Below are 19,636 nucleotides of genomic sequence, written 5' to 3'. Positions count from 1 at the left end.
AGATCTGCCCTCCCTCAGGGCCAGGGCTTCCCCACGCCCTCCCTCGTCACTTATCTGACCCCAACCCCTGTCTTGCTTCTCCCACTCCCACTGAACTGGCACCAAGTCTACCTGGCTAAGTGGGGATCAGAACCAAGAGATGAGACATACCAGAGGAAAGTGAATACATTCTCTTTTTGGGGTCCTGAGGCCTCCTGTGACAGAATAGACAAGGGGTGTGACTGGGAAGCCCTACTATAAGAGGGATCTGTCATATTCTTCAAGATTGTTCAAGGAACACACACCCAGTTCCTCATCTCCCTTACCTGTCAGCTCCTCTGAGCCACCAGAGCAAGGCCCAGCCCCACATACATGCTCAGGTTTGACTGAGACCTTCACCTGGATCTCAGGTCTCCCAGCACAGGGACACATCAGAAGGTTCACACTACCCACAGCCACGGCTGGAGAGATTCTGGCTGTGAAAGTCTGTATCTGGCTGTTTTTCAGCTAACCAAGGTCCCGTCAACTCAGGGTTCTTGGGACCCTCTCTTCCCAGGCCCAGGTACTAACACTATATTTTCCTACCTTCTGGTTACTGGTGCTTTCTGACTCTAGAAAGGTTCCCCAGCTCTGAAGGGCAGCCTTTTGGTGGGACTGCCAAGCCAGGCTTGGGCCACATGCACCTTTCATATCAAAGTGACATCTTTCATTTTTACAACTTTAAGGGGGTCTTTTGCAGCAGATCTGCTCAACACAGTACATCCTTTGATGTCCTGATTGCTGCTTCCACGGTTCTTGATTATTGATTAAAGAGTCATGAAATCCTTGACAACTTCAAATATGTCTCTATTTCCTTTGATTGTCCAGTGTGACAATTTTCATTTTCTTTATGTTCAGGTGGAATTCCCACTGAAGGTGAGATCGTTGACCTTCAGCATGTAGTTCTTAAAGTTTTCTTCATTTTCAGCATGCAATGTTGTGTAATCTTCATATCCCAGGTTGTCAATGACACTCCTCCAATCCTGATGTCCCATTCTTCGTATATTCTGGCTTGTCAGATTATTTGTTAAACATAGAGTTTGAAAAAGTAAGATGAAATGATACAATATTGCTACACCTCTTTTCCATGAACACATGGAAGGGCCTATATCTCCCAATTGCCCCACTCACAATCTCTGATAAACTACCCCAATGATGCTTAGCACATTCGAATGACACAGAGTCACATACACAGACAGACAGATACACACACACGGACAAGTGTTGTCAATATTTATCAATTCACTATCCATTGGGAGTGCTGCAAGCCTTGATTTGTAAAGGCTGACAATTTACCTGATACAAATAATATGGCCATAGCCTATTTCAAGGCACCAGCCTGATGTCGCTGACTCACAGTTGGCAGATATATGCTCCATCTACTATCCCAAGTTAACAGGAGCTGATTCCAGCATAACTGATCCAATTTCCTATGAGTATATACACACATTTCACCTGCACCACAAGAAGAACCCTTAACTCCCACCCTTAATACGTAAACCAAATATCACTATATATCTCCAGAACACACAACTCCTCACAACTCCTGAACATACACATACAAATACTACCTATACCCTGAATACCATACATACCACCTTTTACTGCGTATAGTTTTACTAAAAAAAAAAAAAAAACCTATGGACCGTAAATACTCACAGCCATTCCTACAACTATATGTATGCTCTCCACACTTGCCTGAACAAGCACATGTACAACCAAGAGTACCCATATATACTCACTGAACACCGTACACACAATCAAGCTCTCTATCACCACCAAGGTCAAAATGTCATCACATAGGCCACCCTAATACAAACCCACACGAATTTCCACATTTGTAAAACACATATAATACACAATTCCCAAAAAGCATGCACGATTTATATAAACCCTCTCAATTTCCAAATATGCATACTTAACCTTGTACATCTTCCAGAATAAACACCCTAGAAAACCAATGAAACCAAGTACAAACACAGCCACATACAATCTATATTATAAATATATATAAGTACACCACACAAACACAGAAAATGCACATACAAGCTATACCACCAAATTCTGCAAGAATTAGACCAGAATAGGCACAAAGAGGAACCCTGACTGCTTTCATACAGACAAAACCCCCCATACACTCACCCAAAACCCAGCCATGGGTATATACCACACACATTAAGAGATACATATAAAACTCAAAAACTCCAACAATCCTAGTGCTCTAGCTAACATATGCACACAACCTACACCACTCTGCGCCCAGGTGTGAACACATACCAGACACCACACACACATACACATAAATATCCTCAATTCCTCAAGTATACATCACCCAAAACACTATAGATTATAACACATCTCTAGAATATAGCCTCACTTTCCCAACCTCCACATATACCCAAACACACACAGAAATACCCTAACATTCTCCAAAGAAATACAGGTAGAATACTCCAAGAATAATTTATGCATCCACTCATGACTTACACACACCAGTAGATACTCCCCGCTCACAATGAAATACCTCTTGCACATCTTATATAAATACACTAAAACCCCATCCCAGGCCCCATATCCCATGTTTCAAAACTGCTATATTCTCAAAATCTCACACATAACCATATCAACATGCCTCTAGAACAAGTAAATACAATTCTCCCATTCTCTGTGCAAATACACAATCCCATCTTTTCATCAGACACACATGTCCTCATTTCCCAGAAAATACCATACTCCCTACTGAAAAATACAACACATAGCCCTAGAAAATATTCATCCAAACTGCCATGCCCCTTCATGAAACACACAAACTCATTACACATACAGCTATCCTCATACCCCAATTATAACGTGAAGTATCCAGGATACTAAAAGTATGCTAAAATACGACCCAGTATCTTCCAATACTAATGTCACCTCATGATGCCTGCCTATACATAATCCAGCAATTCAAAATACTCAAACAGAAATCAGTCCCAATTTTCCAGAAGACAGAATCATACAAACCCCAGAATAAACATGGAAGGATGCATGTGCAACTCCAGAAAAACACCCAAAGCAACACAACCATACATGCCCTGAGTACACACCACTGACTCTCCCTCATTCCCCAAATATATAAAAAGAACAGGTCCTATAGCCAAACGAATTCCCTCAAATGACTCATTCCAAACCTGCCAGTATGTATGCGCAAAGACCCAAAATTCATGGCAGAAGAGCCACACCCAAAGTATTCCACCGAGCCACAAATTGTAAACAGCTCATCTCCAAGTCTTTCAGTGCACATGCCTGTATCTCATGTCCTGCACACTCCCACAAAAACACATTCATATTGAACCCTAAATATTCATGTAGACACCACCAATCCACACACTTAATACAAATATCAACTTCCCATGAACCCATTCAACACATACACAACCTCCGAACTGGGAATTCACATAAACACACTTCCAACAGAGCCCCTATAGGGGAGTAAAGCATAATAGCAAAATTACTAAGGATGAGTTTTAGTAGCCTTTACCTTTGTTTTTAAGAGAATTGACAGGAGAAAGTGGAAGAGCAGTGCACTGCTGTGTGCAGAGTCTGAGGCCTCGCTCTTGTATAGCCCAGCCCAGGCACTACACCTACCCTTAATGACCCTGCCTTCCGTGCTCAGGCCCGCATGCCTCCCTGAAGAGGACCTTCTGCAACTGACGCCTGAGGCCTTTAGAGGGCGGCTGCTTGTGCGCCCCACAGCCCTGTCCCAGGAGAAGGTGCACCTGTGTGACCTCCTAAAGCAAGTCAGGAATGGGATCATCTGAGCCCTGATGATGCAGTGGTTAAGTGCTAGGGCTGCTAACCAAAAGGCCACCAGTTTTAAATTACGGTATATTCACGCAATGGAATACTACGCATTGATAAAGAACAGCGAGGAATCTGTGAAACATTTCATAACATGGAAGAACCTGGAAGGCATTATGCTGAGTGAAATCAGACAGTTGCAAAAGGACAAATATTGCATAAGACCACTATTAGAAGAACTTGAGAAATAGTTTAAACTGAGAAGAAAACATTCTTTGTGGTTACGAGAGGTGGGAGGGACAGAAGGTGGGAGAGGGGTATTCACTAATTAGATAATAGATAAGAACTACTTTAGGTGAAGGGAAAGACAGCACGCAATACAGAGGAGGTCAGCACAATTGGACTAAACCAAAAGCAAAGAAGTTTCCTGAATAAACTGAATGCTTCAAAGGCCAGCATAGCAGGGGCAGGGGTCTGGGGACCATGGTTTCAGGGGACATCTCAGTTAACTGGCATAATAAAATCTATTAACAAAACATTCTGCATCCCACTTTGAAGAGTGGCATCTGGGGTCTTAAATGCTAGCAAGCAGCCATCTAAGATGCATCAATTGGTCTCAACCCACCTGGATCAAAGGAGAATGAAGAACACCAAGGACACAAGGCGATTACGAGCCCAAGAGACAGAAAGAGCCACATGAACCAGTGACTACATCATCCTGAGACCAGAAGAACTAGATGGTGCCTGGCTACAACCAATGACTGCCCTAACAGGGAACACAACAGAGAACCTCTGAGGGAGCAGGAGAGCAGTGGGATGCACACCCCAAATTCTCATATGATCAGACTTAATGGTCTGACTGAGACTAGAAGGACCCCGGTGGTCATGGCCCCCAGACCTTCTGGTGGTCCAGAACAGGAACCATTCCCGAAGCCAACTCTTCAGACATGGGTTGGACTGGACAATGGGTTGGAGAGGGATGCTGGTGAGGGGTTAGCTTCTTGGATGAGGTGGACACTTGAGACTATGTTGGCATCTCCTGCCTGGGAGGGAGATGAGAGGGTGGAGGGGGTTAGAAGCTGGCGAAACAGACGCGAAAAGAGAGAGTGGAGGGAGAGAGCAGGCTGTGTCATTAGGTGGAGAGTAACTGCGAGTGTGTAGCAAGGTGTATATGGGTTTTTGTGTGAGAGACTAACTTGATTTGTAAAGTTTCACTTAAAGCACAATAAAAATTATTTTTTTTAAAAAAAAGGTCACCAGTTTGAATCCAACAGCCATTACCTGAAAACCCTATGGGGCAGTTCTACTCTATCCTATAGGGTCGCTATGAGATGCAATCGAGTCTAAGGCAATGGGCTTATGGAGAGCAGTGCAGCAGAAAACAGAGCATCTGGAGTGCATTCTGAGGCTTCTTGGAAAGCAGGCTACACCTCCTCGCCTGGAAGCTCCATGTTAGCCCCTCCGCCAAAGGAGCATGTCTGAAGCCACCAACCATGATTTCTAAGAATTGTGGTCATTGTTGTTTTGTGCCATGGAGTCGATCCCCCCTCACAGAGACACTATATGACAGAGAAGAACTGCCGATAGTGTTTCCTAGGCTGTAATATTTATGGTCGTGGATTCCCTGCTCTTTCTTCGCTAGACCCAGAGCTTCAGTTGCTGGGTATTTGGTTATCAGCACAGCCCTTAACCTTGCACCATCAGGGTTCCTTAACTAAAGCATACCCTTTGCCATGGAGTCAATTGCAACTCACAGCGATCATACAGGACAGAGTAGAACTGACTCATAGGGTTTCCAAGGAGTGGATAATGGATTTGAATTGCCAAATTTTGGTTAGCAGTCAGGCTCTTAACCACTTGGCACCACTTAAAATACAGCATCCTCGAATTGGGAATACTGCTCTTACACATTTAGGTACACTTTGGACCACATTCATTTCTTCTCCTGAATGGACTTTCAAAAAATAAGGTTTCTTGACCATGATCACCTCAACAAGCTCTCAAAACAAAGAATCCAGGGATCTTCTAGATGAAAGTGCATTCCTGGAATTACCAGAGGCAGAATACAAAAGATTAATATACAGAACCCTTCAAGACATCAGGAAGGAAATGAGGCAACATGCAGAACAAGCCAAGGAACACACAGATAAAGCAATTGAAGAAATTAGAAAGATGATTCAGGAACATAAAGAAAAATTTAATAAGCTGGAAAAATCCACAGACAGACAGTGATCAGAAATTCAGAAGACTAACAATAAAATTACAGAAGTAGACAACTCAATAGAAAGTCTGAGGAGCAGGATTGAGGAACCAGAAGCCAGAATTCCTGAACTTGAAGATAAATCTCTTGGTACTAATAATATTTGAAGAAAAATCAGACAAAAGAATTTTAAAAAATGAAGAAACCTTAAGAATCATGTGGGACACTATCAAAAGAAATAACGTACGAATGATTGGAGTACCAGAACAGGGAGGGATAACAGAAAACACAGAGAGAATTGTTGAAGATTTGTTGGCAGAAAACTTCCCTGATATCATGAAAGATGAGAAGATATCTATCCAAGATGCTCATCGAACTCCACATAAGGTAGATGTTAAAAGAAAGTCACCAAGACATATTATAATCAAACTTGCCAAAACCAAAGATATAGAGAGAATTTTAAGAGCAGCTAGGGATAAAAGAAAAGTCACCTACAAAGGAAAAGCCAATAAGAATAAGCTCGGACTACTCGGCTGAAACCATGCAGGCAAGAAGGCAATGGGATGACTTAAGAAAAAAACTGAAGGAAAAAAATTGCCTGCCAAGAATCATAAATCCAGCAAAACTGTCTCTTAAGTATGAAGATGAAATTAGGACATTTCCAGATAAACACAAGTTTAGGAAATTCGTAAAAACCAAACCAAACTACAAGAAATACTAAAGGGTGTTCTATGGTTAGAAAATCAATAATATCAGTTATCAACCCAAGACTAGAACACAGGGCAGAGCAATCAGAAATCAACCCAGGCAAGGAAATAAAAAAAAAAAGCAAAGCAAGATTAAAAAAAAATCTCAAAACAAGTTAACAGTGATGTTATTATATAAAAGAAGAAAACATTAAAACAATAAAGGGGGACTAAGAAATGTAATCACAAATCTTCCGTAAGGAGGGGGAGATACACTGATACAAAGAAATAAAAGTTAGGTTTAAATTTAGAAAAATAGGGGTAAATAATGAGGTAACCACAAAGGAGACAAATTATCCCACACATCAAAATAAAATACAAGAAAAACACAGAGACTCAACAGAAACAAATTCAACAACGAATATGAGGAAAGGACAATATATAAAGATAATCTACTCAGAAAATAAAATTAAGTGGGAAAAAGAAACTGTCAACAACACACAAAAAAAGACATCAAAATGATAGCACTAAATTCATACCTATCCATAATTATGCTGAATGTAAATGGACTAAATGCACCAATAAAGAGACAGGGAGTGGCAGAATGGATTAAAAAACACGGTCTGTCTATACTCTGCCTACAACAGACACACCTTAGATTCAGAGACACAAACTAAAACTCAAAGGATGGAAAAAAATATATCAAGCAAACAGCAATCAAAAAAGAGCAGCAGTGGCAATATTAATTTCTGACAAAATAGACTTTAAATTCCTCATAAAGGATAATAAAGGACACTATATAATGATTAAAGGGACAATATACCAAGAAGATATAACCATCTTAAATATTTATGCACCCAGTGACAGGGCTGCAGGATACATAACACAAACTCTATCAGCATTGAAAAGTGAGATAGGCAGCTCCACAATAATAGTAGGAGACTTCAACACACCACTTTCAGTGAAAGACAGGACATCCAGAAAGAAGCTCAACAAAGACAAAGAAGGTCTAAATGCCACAATCAACCAAATTGACCTCATAGACATATAAAGAACACTCCATCCAACAGCAGCCAAGTATACTTTATTTTCTAGTGCAGGGGGAACATTCTCTAGAATGGACCACATATTAGGTCATAAAGCAAGCGTTAGCAGAATCCAAAACACTGAAATATTACAAAGCATCTTCTCTGACCATAAGGCCATAAAAGTCGAAATCAATAACAGGAAAAGCAGGGAAAAGAAATCAAACACTTGGAAACTGAACAATACCCTGCTTAAGAAAGAATGGATTATAGAACACATTAAGGATGAAATAAAGAAATTCACTGAATCCAATGAGAATGAAAACACTTCCTATAAGAACCTTTGGGACACAGCGAAAGCAGTGCTCAGAGGCCAAATTATATCAATAAATGCACACATACAAAGAACAGAAAGGGTCAAATTCAAAGAATTATCCCTACAACTTGAACAAATAGAAAGAGAGCAAGAAAAGAAACCCTCAGGCACCAGAAGAAAACAAATAATAAAAATTGGAGCAAAATTAAATGAGACAGAAATCGGAAAAAAAAATTGAAAGAATTAACAAGACCAAGAGCTGCTTCTTTGAAAAAAATTAATAAAATTGATAAACCATCGGCCAAACTGACAAAAGAAAAACGGGAGAGGAGGAAGCAAATAACCCGAATTAAAAAAAAAAAAAAAAAAAAAGAAACGAGATGGGCAATATTAGACCCAGCTAAAATAAAAAGAATCATATCAGATTACTATGCAAAATTGTACTCTAACAAATTTGAAAACCTAGAAGAAATGGATGACCTCCTAGAAACACACTATCTACCTAAACTAACACAAACAGAGGTAGAACAAATAAATAGACCCATAACAAAAGAAGAGATTGAAAAGGTGATCGAAAACCTCCCAACAAAAAAATGCCCTGTCCCGGAAGACTTCACTACACAGTTCTACAAAACTTTCAGAGAAGAGTTAACACCACTACTACTAAAGGTATTTCAGAGCATAGAAAAGGACGGAATACTACCAAACTCATTCTATGAAGCCAGCATATCCCTGATGCCAAAACCAGGTAAAGACACCACAAAAAAAGAAAATGACAGACCTATAACCCTCATGAACTTAGGTGCAAAAATCCTCAACAAAATTCTAGCCAATAGAATTCAACAACATATCAAAAAAATAATTCACCATGACCAAGTGGGATTCATACCAGGTATGCACGGATGGTTTTCAACATTAGAGAAACAATGCAATTCATCACATAAATAAAAGACAAGAATCACGTGATTTTATCAATTGATGCAGAAAAGGCATTTGACAAAGTTCAACACCCATTCATGATAAAAACTCTCACCAAAATAGGAACAGAAGGAAAATTCCTCAACATAATAAAGGGCATTTATACAAAGCCAACATCATCCTAAATGGAGAGAGCCTGAAAGCATTCCCCCTGAGATCGGGAACCAGACAAGGATGCCCTTTATCACCATTCTTACTCAACATTGTCCTGGAGGTCCTAGCCAGAGCAATTAGGACATCCAGATTGGCAAGGAAGAAGTAAAAGCGTCTCTATTTGCAGACGACATGATCTTGCACACAGAAAACGCCAAGGAATCCTTAAGAAAACCACTGAAACTAATAGTAGAGTTCAGAAGAGTATCAGGATATAAGATCAACATACAAAAATCAGTTGGATTCCTCTACACCAACAAAAAGAACATCGAAGAAGAAAGCACCAAATCAATAGCATTTACAGTAGCCCTCAAGAAGATAAAATATTAGGAATAAATCTTACCAGAGATGTAAAAGACTTATACAAACAAAACTACAATAGATTTCTGCAAGAAACCAAAAAAGACCTACATAAGTGGAAAAAACATACCTTGCTCATGGATAGGAAGACTTAACACTTTGAAAACGTCTACTCTACCAAAAGCAATCTATACATTTAATGCAATTCCGATCCAAATTCCAACGACATTCTTTAATGAGATGGAGAAACAAATCACCAACTTCATATGGAAGGGAAAGAGGCCCCAGATAAGTAAAGCGTTACTGAAAAAGAAGAACAAAGTGGGAGGCCTTACTCTACCTGATTTTAGAACCTCTTATACGGCCACAGTAGTCAAAATAGCCTAGTACTGGTACAGCAAGAGATACATAGACCAATGAACAGAATTGAGAATCCAGACATAAATCTATCCACGTATGAGCAGGTGATACTTGACAAAGGCCCCAAAACAGTTAAATGGGGGAAAAGACAGTCTTTTTAACAAATGGTGCTGACATAACTGGATATCCATCCGCAAAAAAGTGAAACAAGACCCATACCTCACTCCATGCACAAAAACAAGCTCAAAATGGATCAAAGACCTAAATATAAAATCTAAAACAATAAAGATCATGGAAGAAAAAATAGGGACAACATTAGGAGCCCTAATACATGGCATAAACAGTATACAAAACATTACTAATAATGCAGAAGAAAAATTAAATCACTGGGAGCTCCTAAAAATCAAACATCTGTGCTCATCCAAAGACTTCATCAACACAGTAAAAAGATTACCAACAGACTGGGAAAAATATTTTAGCTATGACATTTCTGATCAGCACCTGATCTCTAAAATCTACATGCTACTGCAAAAACTCAACTGCAAAAAGACAAATAAACCACTTTAAAAGAGTGGCAAAACATATGGACACTTCACTAAAAAAGACATTCAGGTAGCTAACAGATACATGAGGAAATGCTCACGATCATTACCCATTAGAGAAATGAAATCAAAACTACAATAAGATTCCATTTCACTCCGACAAGGCTGGCATTAATCCCCAAAACAGAAAACAATAAATGTTGGAGAGGTTGCGGAGAGATTGGAAAAATTATACACTCCTAGTGCAAATCTCAAAATGGTACAACCTCTTTGGAAATCGATTTGGCTCTTCCTACAAAAGCTAAAAATAGAACTACCATACGATCCAGCAATCTGACTCCTTGGAATATATCCTAGAAAAATAAGAGCCTTTACACGAATATATGCACACCCATGTTCACTGCAGCATTGTTTACAATAGCAAAATGATGAAAACAACAAAGGTGCCCATCAACAGATGAATGGATAAATAAATTATGGTATATTCACACAATGGAATACTATGCATCGAGAAAGAACAGTGATGAATCTGTGATACAATTCATAACGTGGAGGAATCTGGAAGGCATTATGCTGAGTGAGATTAGAAAGTCGCAAAATGACAAATATTGTATAAGACCACTATTATAAGATCTCAAGGAATAGTTTAAAGTGAGAAGCAAATATTTTTTGATGGTTATGAGAGGGAAGAGGGAGGAACAGTGGGAGAAGGGGTATTCACTAATTACATAGTAGATAAGAACTACTTTCGGTGATGGGAAAGACAACACACAATACAGGAAAGGTCAGCACAACTGGACTAAACCAAAAGCAAAGAAGTTTCCGGAACAAACTGCTTCAAAGGCCAGCGAAGCAGGGGTGGGGGTTTTGGGACCATGGTTTCAGGGACATCAAAGTCAGTTGGCATAATAAAATCTATTAAGAAAACATCCTGCATCCCACCTTGGAGAGAGGAATCTGGGGTCTTAAACGCTAGCAAGCGGCCATCTAAGACACATCAATTGGTCTCAACCCACCTGGATCAAAGGAGAATGAAGAACAACAAGGACACAAGGTAATTACGAGCCCAAGAGATAGGAAGGGGCACATAAACCAGAGACTACATCATCCTGAGACCAGAAGAACTAGATGGTGCCCGGCTACAACCGATAACTGCCTTGACAGGGAACACAACAGAGAACCCCTGAAGGAGCAGGACAGCAGTGTGATGTAAAACCCAAGTTCTCGTAAAAAGACCAGACCTAATGATCTGGCTGAGACTAGAAGGACCCTGGTGGTCATGGCCCCTATACCTTCTGTTGACCCAGGACAGGAACCATTCCTGAAGCCAACTCTTCAGACAGGGATTGGATTGGACAATGGGTTGGAGAGGGATGCTGGAGAGGAGTGAGCTTCTTGGATCAGGTGGACACTTGAGACTTTGTTGGCATCACCTGCCTGGAGGGGAGATGAGAGGGCAGAGGGGGTTAGAAGCTGGCAAAATGGACACAAGAAGAGAGAGTGGAGGGAGGAAGCGGGCTGTCTCATTAGGGGGAGAGCAACTGGGAGTATGTAGCAAGGTGTATATAAGTTTTTGTGTGAGAGACTGACTTGTAAACTTTCACTTAAAGCACAATAAAATGTAAAAAAAAAAGAACTGTTTCTTTTTCTATTCTCTTTGAAAGTTCTATCACACAACGGTATGGCCAAACAATTTTAGACCTGGGAAACACCATAAGATATGCTTTCTCCTGACACTATTAAGTTTTTTCTACTATACTTACTGTCATACAGTATTTTTCATGGTGCATTTATTTAATACATAGACATTTCACAATAAATGATGTACCAATGTTTTGTCTGCAACATACCTGTTACCTTGACCAAGACAGTTGAGAGGCAGGTCCCAGAAAGCAGCCCCAGGCCCTGCCTAGGTCCTTGCTCCTCACAAGCTGGATGGCTTAAGCTGCATCCTTAGCATTTATAAACCAGATAAAAATTTATGGAATTTTTATTCCAAAATAAATATTTATGGAATGAAAACAACTCCATTTACAATAGCATCTAAGAGAATAAAATATATAGGAATAAACGTACCCAGAGATGTGAAAGGCTTATACAGTGAAAATTATAAAATACATCTGAAAGATATCAAAGACCTAAAGAGATGGAAAGACATTCCATGCTCATGGGTTGGAAGGCTTAATATAATCAAGATGTCAGTACTACACAAACTGATCTACAGATACAACAAAACCCTAACCAAAATTCCTACAGCATTCTTTACAGAAATGGAAAAAAAGTCCTTATTTTTCTATTGGAAGACAAGAGACTCCGGACGGCAAAAGCAATTTTGAAAAAGAACGAAGTAGCAGGCCTCACGTTTCCTGACTTCCAAACATTATTACGAACCTACAGTAAATCAGAGCAGCCTGGTACTGGTTTAATGACAGACACACAGACCAAGGGAACAGAATTGAAAATCTGGAAATAAATCCAAACCTCTATGCTCAACTGATTTTCAGCAAGTGAGCCAAATCCATTTAAATGTAAAAGAATAGCCTCTTCAACAAATGGTGCTGGCTAAACTGGATTTCCCCAAGCAGAAAAACAAAACAAGAACCATCAAACCAAAAAACCAAACCCAGTGCCATCAAGTCGATTCTGACTCATAGCGACCCTATAGGACAGGGTAGAACTGCCCCACAGAGTTTCTAAGGAGCACCTAGCAGATTCGAACTGCCAACTTTTGGTTAGCAGCCTTAGCACTTAACCACTACACCACCAGGGTTTCCCACAAGAACCATACATAGTACCATACACAAAAACTAAATTCATACGGATCAAGGACCTCGATTTAAGTCTAAAACCATACAGTTCTTGGAAGAAAACATAGGAGCAAACCTTCTGGACCAAATTGATTTTCAATGACACATTATCAAACAGTGTGTATAAACCACGGTGTCATCTGCCCTGGGACCAGAAAAACTAGCTGGTGCCCGGCTATCACTACCATCCCTTGTGATTAGGTCCACAACAGATGGGTTGTGACAGAATGGGAGAAAAATGTGCAACAGAATCTCAAAGGCATTAAAAAAAAAAAAACACTTTTACTGGACTGGTTCAGACTCGAGGACTCCCCGAAACCACTGCCCTGAAATACTCTTCAAATTTTGAACTGAAACTAACCCCTGAGGTTACCTTGTACCTAAATAACAAATAACAGACTGACTCCCAAAATAATGTACATCACCCATAAGGTACCGTGCTCCTTTAAAAATCACCTACATGAGACCAAATGGTCAACAATTTAAACAAAGATAAGAATGTCAGAGTCAGGGAAATGAGACTATAGGAAACAGAACAACCAGAACGTAAATAAGGAGAATGTTCAAGAATTGCGAAGAACTTCACCAATGGGAACCTAAAACACAGTAAAATATTATTTTTTAAAAAGTAATAAGCTTAGAAACAGTGGTGGTGCTTGCACAACATGAACACAATGTCACTGAATTGGGCATGCAAACAAGGTGGGAATCACACGTGTGTTGGTACATGTATATTGACCACAATAAAAAGAAAATTTAACATATTTATGGAATCAAATAAAGCTCCAGGATTCGTTATACTTTCTGGTATATAAGACCTAAGCAAATACACTGCCTTTTAAGAACTGCACACTTAGTCCAAATCCAGAGATTGCTGCTTAAGAGGCAGTTCCTAAAATGAGAAATAAACTCAGTTGAAATGTGAACCCTCTCAAGCCTGCTCTTTATAAAGCCCCTGATTCCAAATTCAACCTCCCAGCTTTCCTACTACACAAGGCACACAGCTGTGCTGCCCTTAGAAAGCAAGGAATCCCTCACCCAAGGGTCAGTTTTGCCTCAGGCAGCCCTGCTGTTCATTCAAACCTCCCAGGCCGCCTTGCAATAAGAAATGCTTGGTTTTCACATCACCTGCCTTCGCACTTCCTACTACATTGTATTTGCATTTTTACATGCACTATTTTACATCATACTCTCACTGCCCCCTGGCTCTACAGATCTTCTAGGAATGCGTGTAAGAGATCACCTAAGGAAAAGGCCATCTATATATGTACTTCAGTTTCCTTTTTCTCCTGTGTTGTGATTAGGAATACCTGTCAGCCAGGGTTATTTCCTTACTGCCTGCACAGCGAGCACTGTGAGAACAAAATTTGGTTGCCAAGACAAAGGTGCCGGGGGAGGAGCCGTCACTGAAGAAGTTATCTGGAACTGTGTGACTTTTGAAATAATTATGTTTAATTATTGAATTACATTTGTTGTCATACAAACTTAAACATGAATGTAAAACATAATAATCTGAGAAGCAACGGGAACTTACTTTTGCTCATGGAATTAGAGGCTGCTGGCCTTCCTTTGATGCAGTGGGGCTTATCCTGAAAGAGGATCATGAGTAAGGCTGGTCATGCTGGAGCTCCCAGAGTTTTCGGTAGTGGACAAGAGTTTAGGGACACCAGGACTGCTTCCTAAACAATGACGCATACTGTCGTAGGTTAAAACATCACAAAGTTCAGTAAAAGCAAAAAGAAAGTTTTATTCGGCATACATTGAAAACGGCAAAAGTTGAGAAGCAGCCAAGCACGCTGCCAGAGCCATGTCTGCCTGAGTACAAGGAAATATTACAGAATAAAGCAAGAATGGGTAAATGGACAAGCACGCTGCCACAGCCATGCCTCAATCCAAAGACTATTACAAAGTCAGCTGTACATATTAACACTACAAAATGGGCAAAACCACTGAAAGCTTCACCTGTTCACAGATTGGCTGGAAACTGATCCTACATCGTGAATCGTCCCTCTCAACAATCATCGCTACAGGTTTCAGTAACGAGGTAGGCGGGTCTTCATTGGTCCAACAAATTTCTATTCATTAAATGTTAACAGAAAAAGATAAGAGTATAAAGTCTTTCCTGTTCCCACTTATGTGAAAGGTTCCCTAAAAGAGATTTTCCAAGATTATCTTAGCTATTGCCTTTATGCCTCAGGGCCCAGTTGATGTGTCCTTGAAAGTCCTTGTGAGCCCTTGTGAGCCCAGCAACAGCTGAGTCACATTTTCTATGCTCAAAGACAGGGAATAATGACTCCAATATCATTTCCTACATCAATACACAGTGTGTGCATACACACTCAAAACACGGTGGAACTTCTGAAACAATCCTCATTACAAACACTGAGTTTCATCATCACCATATGTACCCCACCCTTCATTAGACAAAGTTTGCCAAATTTTGTTCATGAAGTAGTGGTGCCTTTGTAATAATTCAAGAACCTACCACCTTGAGCTAAGGAGTGAGGTTGAGTTTAGGGGCACAAAACTAGATATGTTGGTAAGAATCGAAGTCTAGAGCAGAGCCTTTGTGCTGTGGATATGAGAAAGAAGCTACACATGGCCCTAAGAGGATTACACGATTTGTGTTGCCAACTGTAATTTGAAGGAAACATGCAGCTTTTTGCCTGTCAGGTCCCCTTCATGGTATGTCTCCTCATCCCAACCTGCCCTCCGCCCCTCCCCCACTGTAGAATGTCTTGAGTCCTACATTCTACTCCTGTTTAGATTCAAACTTCTCCCTCCTTTCCTTGGATCTCTGAGCATTTCTTGGAGACAGGTCACGCTCTGAGTCCAGGACGGGACTGAAGGCTGAAGGCTGCCACACAGCTGTGGTCAGTGTCCAGGCCTGTGGAGAGGACTTCAGCAGGAGGTAAGATGGTGGGGAGCGGGTGTGTTATCAGGTCCCTGCCACCCCTTCAATCTTTGGAAATTCAAATTTGACACTTCCCTTGAGGACAAGCTCTCTGAACAGGAGTAAGGACTGGACCCCTGACACCACAAAAGGACATCCCACCTGGGGAGGATCAAGAGGCAGATTGGAAAAATGAGACAGGAGAATGGGGGGAAAAAGGAAAGGGATTTTATAATGTGCATCACGAAAAGGAACGCTAGGTAGGAGATGGGGAAACCACTCTTTTGAAGACTCACTCCTTCAAGAAAGTCTGGAGGATGTCTTTCACCTCAGAAGGCCCCTTCCCTGCTATTGAGGCCTGCTGGGGGCATTTCAGAGTGTTGAAAACAGCATTATGAGGATGGCAGGGGGTCTGCCAGGGACTCCTGAAACAGGCTCTGAGAGTCAGCGACAGCTCGGGCCTCTTACTTCTTGGTACACAGAGGCCCAGGAGCCTGGTTGAACTGCTCCCAAGTTCTCTACTGGGAAACTTCTCAACTGGAGAAAATTCACTCCAGAGGCTTTTGCAATATTCACCATTTCCCCGTTCCATACTGCCACTCATCACTTGAGATTCATTGCACTGATTCCCAGTGACCAGGCAGGGAATTCACATGACCTTTTTTTTTTTTTTTTAACATCTGGTTGCCCTTCGTCCTTCTCCATTCGCCTTTTTCCTTTGTCTCAACAGCAACTCCAGTGCTAGAACCGAATATGACCACAAATCCTGGTGCCTCCATGTCTCCTTCCACTGCACTGCCCTTTCCCCAACCCAGTCTCAGACCCCCACACCGAACACCCTGGGAGCAACACCCACTACCCCACATGACTTTATCATGCCCTCCTGCAACCCCTCTGGGGTTCTCTGCTTTCCCCAGGACACTGCTGGTGCCAGGTGTTGGGGACTCTGGCCCCAGTGGGGCCCAGCCTGGCAAGGTCATTCTCCAACTCAGGATAGAAAGGAGATCAGAAAAGCTCCCTGGAACTCAGACCTTTGTCATGGCTCAGACCCCACTCAATTGGAGTACCCCGGGGGCTCCCGGTGGGGCAGTTGAGCATGCTCCACCTCCAACTGGGGAAGCATCTGCTGTGGAGCAAATGATTCCTGTCACTTCTGTTGTGGGTACTCTGGCTTACAGGGGAGGTTGGTCCTCAGCTCTTTCTCTTCAAACTCCACCACCAGCTGCCCAGCTGGCCTCCATTTTCCCCCAAGTGAAGGCTTGGTCAGGTCAACATGGTTCTTCTGGGGAGGACAGCCTGGCCACCACCCAATCCAGGCCGTTGCTGGATGACTCCACCTGTAACCCTAAGAGTGTTTACAAGAACTACCGATGTTGGCAATGCTTTAAGTCCCTGGCCCAGAGGCACCATCCCCAAAGTCCTGATAGAGAAGCTCTTTCCTGCTTTCTCATGTGAGTGCCCTAGTCAGGGGGAACCCTGAGATTATCCTGCAGCTTTCAAATAAAGGGAAGCCATGGTGGCGTAGTGGTTAAGTGCTACAGCTGCTAACTCAAGGGCTGGCAGTTCGAATCCAGCAGACTCTCCTTCGAAACTCTATGGGGCAGTTCTACCCTGCCCTACAGGGTTGCTATGAGTCGGAATCGACTTGACGGCAATGGGTTTGCTTTGGTTTGATTCAAATAGAGAGAGCTTGGGAAGACATGATGGGAGTTAGGCTCTTTAGGAACATTTGAAAGAAAATCATGAGGGCGATGGGATATGTTATAAGACACATTCCCAGTAATATTAACCAACCTTCCCTGTGTACAATTTAAAAAAAAAAAAAAATTTTTTTTTTTTTTTTTATCTCAATTGATGCTGACCACCCTGTACGTGAAGCCAATCAGTATGCTGGAATCATTACCCGAATAATTATTTATAGGAGACTAAACACTTTGATACAGGGCGGAGCCAAAATGTGAATTCTGGTCTCAGACTACCAAGACCACACTCCTCTGCTGGTCTTTACTTTCCAGCATAGGAGTTGACCATATGTAGGCCAGTGCTGTATCAAATCCAGATGAGGAGGGAGAAGGGCAAAGCCTACAACAACCATTTGAAGTATACTCCCACCCTCATTCCTCTGGAGAATTCCAGTTAGAACAGGGAGGTGGTAGAGTATGCATACTGCTGACGGGCTTGGGCTCTGCCGCAGCTAGACTTGTAATACTGACCAGGTCATTGTACATCTCCACCCTCCAGTATCTCATCAAATAAGGAAACAATTACAATTAATTCAGAGGACAGCTAAGAAGATGACATGAGCTAATATAAGGAGTGCTCAGAGAGTGCCTGACACTTGCGCTGCCTCATTACATGATGTCCATTATTGTCACTGGCATGAAGGAAAGGCAACATAGTCCAAGAGAAGTACCCATAAAAGCAAAAATGTCCTAGTTTCAGTGTATACGGTAGAAATTAGCCATGAAGTCCAGGGTCATGGGCTTCTGTGAATAGAAGGCAGAGTGATTAGTCATGTGGGAAGGTTTGTCTTTTCACAGCACACCCTACATCTATCAACCCTGGGCTCCCCACAGTTATTTTGGGTCAACCAATAACAAACTCTTATCACAATCCAAAGGATGATTTTCCACACACAACTTGCTCCCAAATGGCTGAAAGATTGATGGCATCTACCCCCCGCCCCCAACCTCACTGTAATAAAGACAAAGTCCAACAAATCCAACTTTCAAGCAGTCTTAGGGATTCCCTGCATTCCAAAACAGCTGTGTTCCCTGTTTAATCATAGTCTCAAATGCAGTTGGGCAGTATGACTTAATGATTTTCGAAACTCCAGATAGCAGAAGTCTCTCTCAGTCACCACGGGCTGCCCTCACCTTTGTTTCTGGGCAGAACTCCTGCTCTTCACACCCTGAGTCTCTAGGGCTGTGTTCACCAAAGAGCAGAACCTCTACTCAAAAGTCATCTGGGAGCTGGCGAAAATGTTCATTCATGGGACCCTTGGACTTGATCTTAGAGTAGATTTTAAGGTGCTCTGCCAGGTCGTTCTGCCCACAGTCCTATGGACTCATAGCACATTCTTTTCTTTGGGCTGTTCGTCCTGGGAGTGTATCTTAGTGTAGTTGCTCTGCCACTGGTATCCTGGAGGCAAAAAAAACACTTGAAATCTCAAACACTGGAAGAGGGATTTGACACAGAGAAATAGCAAGACAGATGTTATGATGGGCAGGGGATATGTGTAGGGGTGGGGTCAAGATGGGGATAGAATACGTACTTGTAGGAAGTCACAAACAAGCATGTGGTTTTAGCCCAGTCCTTCGATCCCTGGCCCGACTGAAGCCCACCATGACCCTGGAGGAGGGACTGTGGCGGTCTGTGCAGGAATGGGAGCACAAAAGCAACTTTGACCGGATGATCTTCTACGAGATGGCAGGAAAGTGAGTTCATGGCATCCCAGCTCTATTGGGACCGAGTGATGGGGTGTGAATGAGGACGGTGGGTTGAGAGTGGCTGCTGCCTGGCTGTGTTGGTACAAGTCGGAAGGGATGTTGTAAGGAGGAGGAGGTGTGCGCTTG

General features: G+C 41.8%; 1 protein-coding gene across 1 annotated transcript in view; it reads right to left on the bottom strand.

The window, feature by feature from the left end:
* The window catches only part of LOC135228291 (sterile alpha motif domain-containing protein 1-like), a 56,130-nt gene that overhangs the window by 29,867 nt on the left and 6,627 nt on the right, over nt 1-19,636 (bottom strand). The gene's annotated exons all lie outside the window — the stretch shown is intronic.

The sequence above is a fragment of the Loxodonta africana genome, chromosome 20, assembly GCF_030014295.1.
Source record: "Loxodonta africana isolate mLoxAfr1 chromosome 20, mLoxAfr1.hap2, whole genome shotgun sequence".
Lineage (NCBI taxonomy): Eukaryota > Metazoa > Chordata > Mammalia > Proboscidea > Elephantidae > Loxodonta > Loxodonta africana.
Note: the sequence above shows the minus strand (reverse complement) of the source record. Positions and strands in the feature narration are given on the sequence as shown.